Source organism: Haemaphysalis longicornis, unplaced genomic scaffold, assembly GCF_048455015.1.
Source record: "Haemaphysalis longicornis isolate Haplotype H1 unplaced genomic scaffold, Haemaphysalis longicornis Haplotype H1 scaffold_10, whole genome shotgun sequence".
NCBI lineage: Eukaryota > Metazoa > Arthropoda > Arachnida > Ixodida > Ixodidae > Haemaphysalis > Haemaphysalis longicornis.
The window spans coordinates 58,796,937-58,809,728 of NW_027526204.1; the positions used below are offsets into that span (position 1 = coordinate 58,796,937).

A 12,792-nucleotide genomic window follows, 5' to 3' on the forward strand; every position below is an offset into this window, starting at 1 on the left:
CCAACTCCTCACGGCGCACATCCTTGGCGCCGCTGAAAAGTCCAATCCCCTGGCCTCCAGTGCGTCCCGCAACCCAAGGAGGCCCTGGTGGAATGAGGACTGCAGGCGGGCGCGAGAGCCCCAGCAACAAGCGTGGGGTGTCCTTCACAGGTACGCTGCTCGAGAAGATGATCAATAGGAGACTTGTGTACTTTCTAGAGTACAATGGTCTTCTAGAGAGCTGCCAGGCAGGCTTCCGGGTGGGGCGATCTACAAATGATCAGCTTGTTTCTTTAGAGGCTTACATTAAGGATGCATACATACACAAACAATAAAGCATGGTGGTATTTTTCGATATTGAAAAGGCCAATGATATGGCATGGCCTTACGGCATTCTTAAAGACTTAAAATCTTTTGGTATTTCAGGTAACATGCTGAACACTCTTTCTAGTTACATGTCTACAGGAACATTTCACGTCAGAGTTGCGTCGGCGCTATTATCACGTGCAGGAGAATGGCGTTCCTCAAGGTGTTGTTTTCAGCTGCACATAGTTTATCATTAGGATGAACTCTCTCTTAACGGCACTGCCACCCTGTATTTTTTGCCTCGTTTATGTTGATGACGTTCAAATATCTTTCAAATCATGTAACATGTCCTTATGTGAACGTCATCTCCAGCTTGGAGTAAACAAACTTTCTCGCTGGGCAGACGAAAATGGCTTCAGACGGAATCCTGCGAAAAGTGCCTGTGTTTTATTCTCAAAAAGGTGCGCCATCTTCCTGATCCCGACAATAAACTCAATGGTTATTCAATCTTAGTAAAAATTAGAACACAAGTTTTTTGGGTGTGGTGTTTGAGGAAAAAATCTCTTTCCTCGCTTACATAAAACGACTCAAACAAAAATGCCTAAAAACAATGAATATTCTTAAAGTGTTATCTCACAAGAAAGGCGACTAAGAAAGGCGACATGAAGGACTTGAAAAACTACAGGCCGATCAGCTTACTGTCAGTCGTCTACAAGGTATTTACCAAGGTAATCGCTAACCGAATCTCTGCAACCTTAGATTTCAGTCAACCTAAAGAACAAGCAGGGTTCCGTAAAGGTTATTCAACAATGAACCATACTCACACGATCAATCAGGTGATAGAGAAGTGCGCTGAGTATACTCAACCCCTATATATAGCCTTCATAGATTATGAGAAAGCATTTGACTCGGTCGAAACTCTAGCAGTCATTCAGGCATTACGGAACCAGGGGGTAGATGAGCATTATGTAAGAATACTAGAGGATATCTATAATGGGTCTACAGCTACTATCATCCTCCATAAGGAGAGCAGTAAAATACCTATAAGGAAGGGTGTCAGACAAGGAGACACAATCTCTCCAATGTTATTCACAGCATGCTTACAAGAAGTATTCAGAACGTTGGATTGGGAACAGGTGGGAGTAAGGGTTAATGGAGAATACCTCAGTAACCTCAGATTTGCGGATGACGTTGCCTTGCTAATTAACTCGGGGGACGAATTGCAAAGCATGCTTTCCGCACTGGGCGAACAGAGTAGAAACGTGGGCCTGAAAATTAATATGCAGAAAACTGAAGTAATGATCAATAACCTCGGGACAGCACAGCAGTTTGAGATAGATGGCGAGGCAGTGGAAGTGGTAAGCGAATATATATACTTAGGCCAAGTTGTGACCCGAGATCCCAACCATGAGGCAGAGATAATTAGAAGGATCAGAATGGGGTGGGGCGCATATGGCAGACATTATCAGATAATGAATAGCAGCCTACCATTGTCGTTGAAGAAGAAAGTGTATGACAGCTGCATCTTACCGGTACTCACCTACGGGGCAGAAACTTGGAGGCTCACTAAGAGGGTTCAACTTAAATTGAGAACGACTCAGCGAGCAATGGAGCGGAAAATGATAGGTGTAACATTAAGGGACATGAAGAGAGCGGAGTGGGTCAGGGAGCAAACCGGTGTTAAAGACATATTAGTAGAAATTAAGAAGAAGAAATGGACTTGGACAGGGCATGTAATGCGAAGGCAAGATAACCGCTGGTCATTAATGGGTAACCGAGTGGATCCCTAGAGAAGGCAAGCGCTGCAGGGGGCGGCAGAAAGTTAGATGGGCAGATGAGATCAAGAAGTTTGCGGGGATAAATTGGTCACAGTTGGCACAGGACCGAGGTAATTGGAGAATAATGGGAGAGGCCTTTGCCCTGCAGTGGGCGTAGACAGGCTGGTGATGATGATAATGATGATGATGTTATCTCACAAATCATACGGTGCAGACAAACAACTTCTGCTTTGCCTTTATGCCGCGTTTGTAGGGTCACGTTTGGACTACGGAAGTGTTGTGTATGGTGGGTTAGCCACAAAAACAGCACCTAAAATGCTCGGCCCAGTGCTTCACTTGGTGCTTCGCCTGCCTTTTGGCGCACTCCGTACTAGTCCTGTTCACAGTCTTTATGCTTTGTGCGACTAATGGTGCTTAGCATACCAGCGAACTTATGCTGACCTTCTATATGCCTCCAAAATCTCATCAATGAATAACCATACATTAACCACTTTTTAAAGACATATCCACAATTCATTTCTTTTTAAACTTTGCACCAATTTCTGTTCCCTTCTCGCAGAGAGTGAGGGACGAGATGAATATTCTTGAGGTCTCCTTCGACACATTCAAATCGTCTCACACTGATCTTGTAGCACCACGGCATCTTCGTCCTGTGTCGTGTGACTTGTCTTTCGTACATTACAATAGGAACAGGACACCAAAAACTTGGATTTTGTAGCATTTCATGTATCTGCAAGACAAACATAAGGATGCAGAGTTTTTCAGTGATGCATCTAAAACGTTCACTGCAGTGTCTTGTGCTGCACATGGGCCCAACTTTGAAGCAAGTAAAACCATGAATGTAAAGACTAGTATTTTTACAGCGGAAGCATATGGCACTGTTCTGATTTTAAGTCACATAGTTGAACAATACATTCCTCAATCCATCATCGACATAGATTCGCTGAGTGCCATCCGTGTATTGTCATCCGGAAAGTCATCGAAATACCATGTCATTAAACGTGTCTTCAAATCATATGTGATGGCTTATTCGTCAAACCTTGGGGTGAGGGTTTGTTGGGTGCCAGGCCACCCTGGCATTGGCGGAAATTATCTTGCGGATGAAATGGCCGCCAATGCTGTACACCGAAACACAGTAAACATAACAACACTAGCTTACACAGATCTCAAGCCACACATGAGATTGTAACTCCGTAAAACTTGGTAAGCAAACTGGAGCGAACAGACACACAACAACCTACACGTAATAAAACCAGTCTTGGACACTACGCTACTGACTCACACAACAGGCAGAGTGAAGTTACCTTAGCTAGATTACGGATAGGCCATACACATGTAATACACTCGCACCTGCTCACGGGACCTCCAAAACCCTTGCGCAGCAGGTGTGCGGAGGCACTGTCCGTAGTTCACATACTAATTCAATGCAAGGAACTCGACACAACACGACACAAACACTGCAGAGAGCTCTATAGATAACATATTCCCCTACACACATCGCTGTTTATGGGTGACGATGCCATGGTTTCCGTGAAACGCGTGTTTAAGTATTTGTCAGACGTTAGGTCTTTAAACCTCATTTCCTATCATGTGTAATCAAATCTGGCCCTATACACCAACCATCAACATTATCTTTAATTGATTTTACTATGTCCGGTTTATACGTTTTTATACCTACCTTTTTGTGGTTATCAATTCTCGTCATTAAATAACTTCTTCTCTGGCGCTCCTTGCCCTCGTTGGCCTTGCGCCATTAAACACCAACCATCATCATCATCACTAATCGAATCTGCAGTTCACTCTCTCACTCAGTGGTTGCAGGGCTTATGGCTACATCCAGTATTCCGAAATCCAGTATTCCGAAGCACAATTTTGAAGTGTAACATGGGTGGGCTGCAGTAACAACAACCAGATTTACGCAAATATTTAAAAGGGCATCGTTTCCCTGTGATCAAAATCTCGAAATCACGTGTATTTCAAGACGTGCGCCTCTCAGGGTACATAGTCTTGCTTTCCAGTGCTCGTGTGCCTTCAGCAAGACTACTTTTAGCTTTGTGAAATGGCCTTACGTATAATCACGTCACCATTATACACCGGGGGCCTTCAGCCCAGCTGTCGTTGTAAAACCGCAGGTTTCTTCCACCTTTGCGACACAACTTCTCTCCTCTCTCCTCTCTCATCGCCTGAATATAGTTTATTCCTCCTCTGGTCCTCCTTCTCCGTCTTTCAATGAGGATTGCAATAGTGGTGTTTGCGTTCAGCTAGTAGTTAAGTATTGGAATTTAGCTCTGCATGTTTGTCTTGTAGTGGCCTAGGATGTCAATGCGTCTATCCTTGAGAAGAACATGGCGTGACAAATCAAACGTGCTGTGATTGCCTTAAGGCACGTCAGCCACATTGGTGCGTACAAGTTCCTAGATGTACTTTTCAAGGTGGAGAGCCTCCACAAATGAGCAAAACGTGCCCCATTCGAATTCCCACCTACCAGAAATCAACAATATAAAATAGCAATATTCATAGAACCTTTGAAAAATAGCGCATCAATACCGCTGAACCTGTCGGAGCACATTGTGCATGCGCAGACGATGTGTCCTAAGAATACAGTGCTCATTTTCGCAGAAAATGTACGGCGGAGGAATGATGAACATGACTATTGGTGAGCAACATAGGCTATTTTTAGAGCACCTACAACAAAGTTTGTACCCTACAGGCGCCTTGACAGCATTCACTGTACGTTATTTATGAGGAGCTATTTCTAGTCTTTTGCAGATCGTTTGCCGGGCCTATTATTGCGTGGTTTACAGACAATCTATTTTGAATTGACTAGCTTTGTTGGAAACTCATCCAACAAATAGCTCTTTCTCTATAGCAGCAAAGAGAAATCAATTCTGAAAGCTACGAATAAAATATTGCTAAACACCAGTCCAGCTAGTCTGACAAAATGTAGTGCTCTCAAATGCCGAAACATGCAATGGGTTTTTTTGCTTATGCTTTCACGAATTTCACTCTTCTTCAGACCGAACCGGAGGACGACAACCTAGTCATGAAAACCGAGGAAGGTATAGATACGGACAAAACTCTAGCAAGCGTGTCTGCTTATGCGTCTCGGACGGGCCTCTCAAAAACTGCTGATGTTATCATTCTGCTGACGGGGTGAGGAACGTATGTTTTAATGCAAATTTTTGCTCCTCTCCACTTCCCCTTTTGTGTTTTGCATACAGTACAAAATGATGTTCTACAGACAGAGACGGAAGCGCTGCTCCTCAATATGGCTTAAGCGTAACCCTGTCCTTTGCTTCATTTTTGTCTCATGACCACTTTTACCAAATAAAGAGGCCTAAGTGACGAAACGGTTTAGGCATCCTTGTTGTCTAGAACCGAAACAATTATGTTGTAAACACCGTCACGGAAGTCAGAGCTAATGAACAGCTGCTTGGTCCCGAATAGTGAAAACATTACCTAAGCATAGCTGCTCTGTCTATGAAATTTAACCTGATTGGTGCATCTGAAGTGTTTTTTTTAGTTTTTATGAAGGCAAACTCAAATGGCATTTGATATTAACGTGAGACATTGACAAACTAATATATCCATCAATTTCACACAAACGGCCAAACATAACGTCTTTTTGCTCACCATAATTAGCTATACAAATATCTGGCTTATATTTGTGTCGTAGTCATCCTTAAGGGATGGAAGAAGTGGAGCGATATAAAGCACATTGGCAGTAGAAATTATTACTAACGCTTCGGAAGTGCTTCTCTTCATTTTGTTATCAAGTTACATGAAAACGAATGCTTTTCAGTACTCTTGATTTCTCCTTCTGCCTGATACAGTTCCGTGATACAGATACAGATACAGTTCCGTGAAAAACAAAGTTTAGAATTTGTGTTGCTAAACGCCGTAAAAACAAAATTATGTTTTAATTCCCCCCTAACCACGTGGGAAGGTCTATCAAGGGATACCAACGTGGAGCCAAAGTCCACGTCTTGAAACGCGCATTTTTGAGAATATATGTTTCTGGCTTGCTGTACGACCTCAACGTGCTTGAAATTTTGAAAAATAAGTTTTCGGGGTATTGAAAGTGCCGAAAGAGTATTCGCAAAGTTTTCTATTTATCGCTAACCATTTATAACAAAGGTAGTTTTGTTTATACACGCGGAAGGCACGAGTGAGTGGAGGCTGTTTTCCAGGTCTTCTTCTAAGCAATTCCTGACAGGACAAATGTGGGTGTTTTTACGGCATAAGCATTTGGGCAGGCCCCAAATGCTATTATATTTGAGAATCGCCCCAACTCATGCTCTGTAACTGATTGCATAGCGAAGCCAATTTTTGTCAAGACACAAAATACGATTGAATTTGGCCAAGCTTAAACGCCTGTTAGAAACGAAACACCGCTGTATTTCGGACTGAAGTATTAGTATTCTACTGTGGAGTGGTATTCTTTTGAAAGAGTGAGCGTAATAAAATTTGAAACATTAATGGGTGCAGTTAAAGAAAACATACACGGGTCTATACATTCCTCGCTGCAGCTTTCATGCGGCTAGATTTTCACAATATCTTTCGTAAGACGACAACCGAACGTTTTTCACTACGCCTATTGATAGGAAACTTCTCCGGCCTCTGGGTTTGTGTAGGCACAACACCCTCACAAAACAAGCTTCAATATGGTTCACATAAACAACATCAAAATCATTTTGTGGAAACTTCTCACCGAATGGTAGCCCACGTTTTGACAGGAGACGGGAATTCGTGATTGCCTACAACTCGACGGTGAACTACTTGGAGGGAGAAAATGGGGGGATTCTTCGATACCACAAAAATTATCTGTTGCTCACAACTGCATGACAAATATTGAGGTTGCTATAGAGACCTGCTTCAGTACCACTTTTACCACCTTTACCACCTGCTTCAGACGGGCTGCGCAAGCGCGGTACGTGGCGGCCCGTCCACTTGATGATCATGCAAAGGGTTGCCGGGTGTTGAACCGATGGCTCGTGCGTCGCAGCAACACCCGCGTGGGCCTGTGGAACCAGCCTAGCACTGGGGCGATTGGTGACCCTGCGCCGGAGCCGCTTGATAAATATGCATGTGTGCCATAATGCTCATACCGCGCGTGTGCATTCAAGCAGGAGTAAGCCTGATAATCAAGCTCATCCTAGAGAACCAGGAAAGATAAGAACAACCCAACCAGCTGAACATTAACTCAAGCTACGTGTATCCTGGCCTAGCCAAGCTAAGCCACTGCTAATTTTCTCCTTTCTTATTACCCACGATTATTAATCTTAATCGTCAGTGTAAGTTGGCTTTCCGGCATGGCGAATTGGCGGACAACGGCATCAGGGAAAACACTGAAACTTCGGTTTAATAACCACAGACAGCAGTGTATTAGAATAAAGGTTTACAAGAATTCGAATCGCGTGTTACCAAGGTTGAAGGACGTTATGAAGTGTATCTTCGGTGGGGGCCAAGAGCCAAGAACACTCTCTGTGAAAACTGTGCCCTGGCCATGAATCATTTACCTTGCTTGGTGCAACGTCTGCGCAAGAAAAAATCATTCTCCAAAGGCGCCAAATTTATACGGCAGTCCGCGAGAGATTGTTCCTCAGACACGTTTTACACCAGGAGAGGAAAAATGGGTTTAATTTGTGCAGCACAGGTTAGTGCAGAAGGAAGAGTGCGCCACCACCAAACTTCGACTTGTATATGATGCCTCACTATCCGCTCCAGGTTTATTTTTAGTGAAATACTGTTTGTGCAAGGGAGGCGACTTGAATTCTGATATATTGGAACTGCTGCTGAGATTCAGGGTGCAGAGTATTGGACTCAGTGCAAACGTTTAAGAGGCACTTCTTCAAACCAGCGTCCAGGGTAAAAGTTCACCGTAGGGTTTTTCTGGTACTCAAGCCTACAAACTGCATCACTGCAAGGCCATGAAACGCGTTCCTGTTGGGGCTACATCACGCCAATGTCTTCTTTCCACCACTTCAGTATCACCTGACTGAGGCTTCCAAACAGGATGAGCGACAGCTAAACTTCTGAAGTCCTCATTGAACGTAGACGACTTCCTCGCCGAAGCAGATTGTAAAGAGTGCTCTCACTCTCTATGAGCAAGCCAGTCGTATCGTTGTTATTGCGGGCAAAGCACCAAAAAAGTGGTAGAGAAATTACGCTTTCTTACAAGGGAATTTTAGCAGCAACAAAAAACTACCGGCGGGAGCAAACAACCCAGAGCCCGTATTTCAACCTGAAAACAAAAATATTTTTGCATCGCTGGTGGTAACAATGACACACTTCATCTTTGCATAAAATCGGCGCTTCCTGTATCAAGCAAGACACCAGTGACCAAAAGAACCCTATTCCAAGCGATATCTGCAATTTTTTACCCCCTTTAATTGAGTTGTCCATTTATCATTATAGCAAACACATTTTTATGCAGCTTTGGATTTGAAAAATTGGTTGGGACATGCCTCTTCCTTATAACCTGAACTGTGAACGGAACGATTACATTGATTTCCTTCCGAAGCTGAAAGCTGCCACAATGAAACGCTACTTGGTTTCAGAGGCAGAAAACGGCCCGCAATGTTAGGAACTTGAAGTGTTTGGAACGCAAGTCCGGAAGTGGGCGGGCGGTATCTTCCTTCCATTTTGTGAAGAGCGCAGAACGAACAAAACTTCATTCTTATTTACGAAATGGACAGTGCTGCCAATCAGAAAAGTCACCGTAGTTACGCTGGAACTCGTGTGAACTCTCATCGCCACATGAATGGGTGTCTACCTGAAAAACGAAGTTTTATATGCGAGCATCTCATGCTCGGGGCTGTGTTCCTCCCTCCCTCGTTGTCGTTGTCATTGTCCGTCGTCCGCACTCTACTGCGTATGCGGGTCTCTCCAGCCCCGTCAGCGTTTGGGCTGACGTCAGCGCAGCCCACTACAAAAAGAAATAGTTTGGCGGCGCCCGGTTGTGATCCCACGACTCTCTGGCCGCAACGGGAGGTACGTGGCGCTCTTCCCACTGCGCTACAAACCGAGAGGGGGGCACATGCTACGAACGCGCTTTATGTCCTTCACTCATTCAAACTACTTCAAGAAGCTACTGATACAACGAAGGCACGCGAAGCTGAACGTCAGCGGAAACGACGAACTGAAAACTAATGGGAACTTCAGTCGACCCCATGGCTCCTTCACATACTACTCAGGGTTATCCTACGGGAAGATGGTGTAATGTTTTGAATAAAAGACAGTTACCATTTGGATAGGCTCTTTAATTGCACTGGGATTCATCCCCGGGGGCCGGAAAGGGGATTAGTTCGTGACAAACAGAGAGACGAAAATATCCACGAAGTTCAATCCAACACAGCAGCATCTTTGCCCAGGATCTCAAAAGCGCAAGGATCTCCAAGGATGCAGTAACTCGATGTTGTTTGGCTGACAATTGACATAGACGCTCACGTTATTGCTAATGTCCATCACGGTGTCTGAAGAAGACTTGCCAGACAGCACCCACGGTTTAAGCCATGATATTTCAGAGCAGCCAACACATGTTGAGATGACAGATTTCAAGGAACATCAACAAGCACACGTTATACCTATCTTGAGGCTTTGCAGTCTTCATAGGATTCTACGACTACGACTAGTTTCTTTGACAGGACGATTTTACTGAAGTTCTAAAAGCCCTGCAGGACCACATTTACAGTCGGAATAAAGACGCCCGAATAATAGTTGATAAAATCAGGTCCAGGGAAACACTACCATCGAAAGATAAGGGAAAGTAAACTAAAATAAGGTACGAAAAATTCTGACATCGATCCGTCGGCCGTTTATCGATTCTAACGAAGTGCTGCGAGCACGAAGATCGTTCTATTTCACTGTAAACAAAGACACAAAGAAATATATTTCTCTTCCTTCAAAATCTCACTTCATGGGATTAATGATCGGTGCTATTGACTGCTACTGCCTGCTATTTTTTGGTTGATTCAGAGATGTGTTGGTAGAATCACTGAATAGAAGTTAAATCCCGAAACCTTGCCATAGAGTCAGAAGCAGGGTGTCGGAATGAAATGTTTTTTGTTTTAATTTTTGTTTCGTTCCATAGACAAAATACTGTTTCGCTTTCGTTCCGGAACGAAAAATATAATGGTTGGTAACGGTTCATAAAGGTTCGAGTTGGCGCAAAAAAAATGAGAACAAAAATTACAAAGAAAAAAAAATCGATGTTTATTGATTTTTCTAAACATTTAAGGGAATCAAGCACACTCACAACTGCCCACAAAAACTGAAGCGCTTCTTCAGACACATATTATGGCACTGAACATTACCTCACAAGCTGAACGTCCTCAAGTGTCACAACTGCACACCAAAATTCAAGCACTTTTACTTTTAAAACACAGCTTATGGCGCTGAACAGGACCTGAGAAGCTGAACGTCCTCAAGTGGCACTCACAGGTGCCTAAAAAATTGAAGCACTTCTTCAGACACATCATACGGCACTGAATATGACCTAATAAGCAGCACGTCCTCAAGTGTGCTAGAGATAAGGCGAGACCTCTGGTCAAATAAAATAAATTTTAGCTACGAGAATGCCCTCACTACGCTGACCTTGGTGGCTGGTACACCGAGGGATATCTGCGCTCGAAACGGCCGTCCATTCTTTGTGACAAGCTCGATGCAGCTTTTCATTAGGCCGTCCTCTGTCGTTTCAATTGAAACGCTTCTTGACGAAGTCGGCTGAAGCATGCTTGATATGTACACTTGCCTGAGCTTTGCAGCAGAACAGTCTTCATCCCCGCCGGATGCAACACGCTTTGTGGACACGGCTTTCTCGGCGCGCAACGTGTCGTACACCTCTAGATGGCGCCGCTGCAAATTCCGCTCCAAGTTTTCACTGTGATCATCAGAATCTACAAGCTTGCAGTCGTTAATTTGACACGTAGATTTGTTCAAGACGTAGATTTGTGGTGTGATTATAATCGCCCGGAATTCCTTAGCATGCCACCCTATCACCTTGAACACTGTCCTTGAGGCTGTAGCAATTAGTACAATAATATTTATTAGGTTGATAACGGTTTGCTCTATTGACATTCGTCCTGATTTTGCACTTTCGACACTGTCCTTGAGGCTGTAGCAATTAGTACAATAATATTTATTAGGTTGATAACGGTTTGCTCCATTGACATTCGTCCTGATTTTGCACTTTCGACCTCGGACTTCGTAGGCGCTGCTTGACCAGCTGCCCGAACCGCATATCCTCACAGGCGACCTTAATGCGCACAATTCTTTTTGGAGGTCTTCTCGCATGTATGTCCGAGGTCGCCTGCTAGAGAAATTCCTTACATCTTCAGGAGCACGCCTCTTCAACAGAAATGAGCCCACGTACGTTAATATTGGACACAACACACACTCATATTTTGACTTGGCTATTGGCTCCACAGTTCTCTTTCCTCGTCTCGAGTGGGGTGCGGACACGGACTCATATGGTAGTGACCACTTGCCCAACACACTAAAATACAGGGTGTCCCAGCTATCATGCACCAAGATTTTAAAAAAGAGAAATCGCGTAACTCGAAGAAAACCTAGTGCATAATGTTTGCAGTACTGTCAAGAAGCGGAGAGTAATTTTTTTGTTAATGAGACTTAATTAATTAATTGTAATTAAATATCTAACTCGAAAAATACGGTCCTAATCACTAAACTGTCAATGAGGCACTTGTAGGTAACCATGAGGGGCATCTAACTGCGCTATTTTCAGCGACGAACTAATTGCGTACTCATTTATTCTGACTGATAAAGGAAACCCGCGAAATATGAAAAATGCCACGTGACGACGCTTACGCGCGCATTGTGAAGCAGCGTCCCCAAACAAAGCTGTTTGAAAGCAACTGCTTTGCGTGTTACCCGCCCGAAGAGACAGCGCATCACCTTGATAATAGCATGCATGGAAGGAGCAGCAGCAGCAAGATTCGCGGGACGCGTGTGCAGATAAGGAACAAACTCGGTTGCGATTTCTTCTTTCTTTCTTTTGTCTATTTCATTCTGGCTAACTCAGAGGCAGCCTGTTTGAGGGCGTTGCTTTACGGTGCGCGCGGAGGCGCCGTCACGTGGTATTTTTCATATTTCGCGGGTTTTCTTTATCAGTCAGAATAAATGCGTACGCAATTAGTTCATCGCTGAAAATACCGCAGTTAGATGCCCCTCGTGGTTACCTACAAGTGCCTCATTGACAGTTTAGTGATTAGGACAGTATTTCTCGAGTTAGATAATTAATTACAATTAGTTAATTAAGTCTCATTAACGAAAAAATTACTCTCCGCTTCTTCACAGTACTGCGGACATTATGCACTAGGTTTTCTTCGAGTTACGCCTTTACTCTTTTTTTAAATCTTGGTGCATGATAGCTGGGACACCCTGTATAGGTAAAGACTCGTGCAGTCCATCTTCCCAATCAGGTTAAATGAGACAAGAGCTAACTGGAATACATTTACAGAGACATCCAAACTACACCTACACCTACACAAACTGCATACAACAAACCTTTCATACTGTCGCGAATGAAACAATAAATATTTCATGGGTCAAGTTTGAATGTGTAAGGTTCTCAACCCGCCGGAGGCGAACTTGCGGCTCCGCAAGCTTGTTTTTTTATTATTTATTTATTTATTTATTTATTTATTTATTTATTTTTTTATTTATTTATTTATTTATTTATTTATTTATTTATTTATTTATTTTATAC

General features: G+C 43.6%; 1 long non-coding RNA gene across 1 annotated transcript in view; it reads left to right on the forward strand.

The window, feature by feature from the left end:
- LOC144157754 (uncharacterized) overlaps positions 1-12,792 on the forward strand; it is a 48,622-nt gene that overhangs the window by 13,074 nt on the left and 22,756 nt on the right. The window contains exon 2 of the long non-coding RNA XR_013319847.1: positions 5,080-5,216. This is a non-coding gene — a long non-coding RNA (uncharacterized LOC144157754). The remainder of the gene's footprint in view (positions 1-5,079; positions 5,217-12,792) is intronic.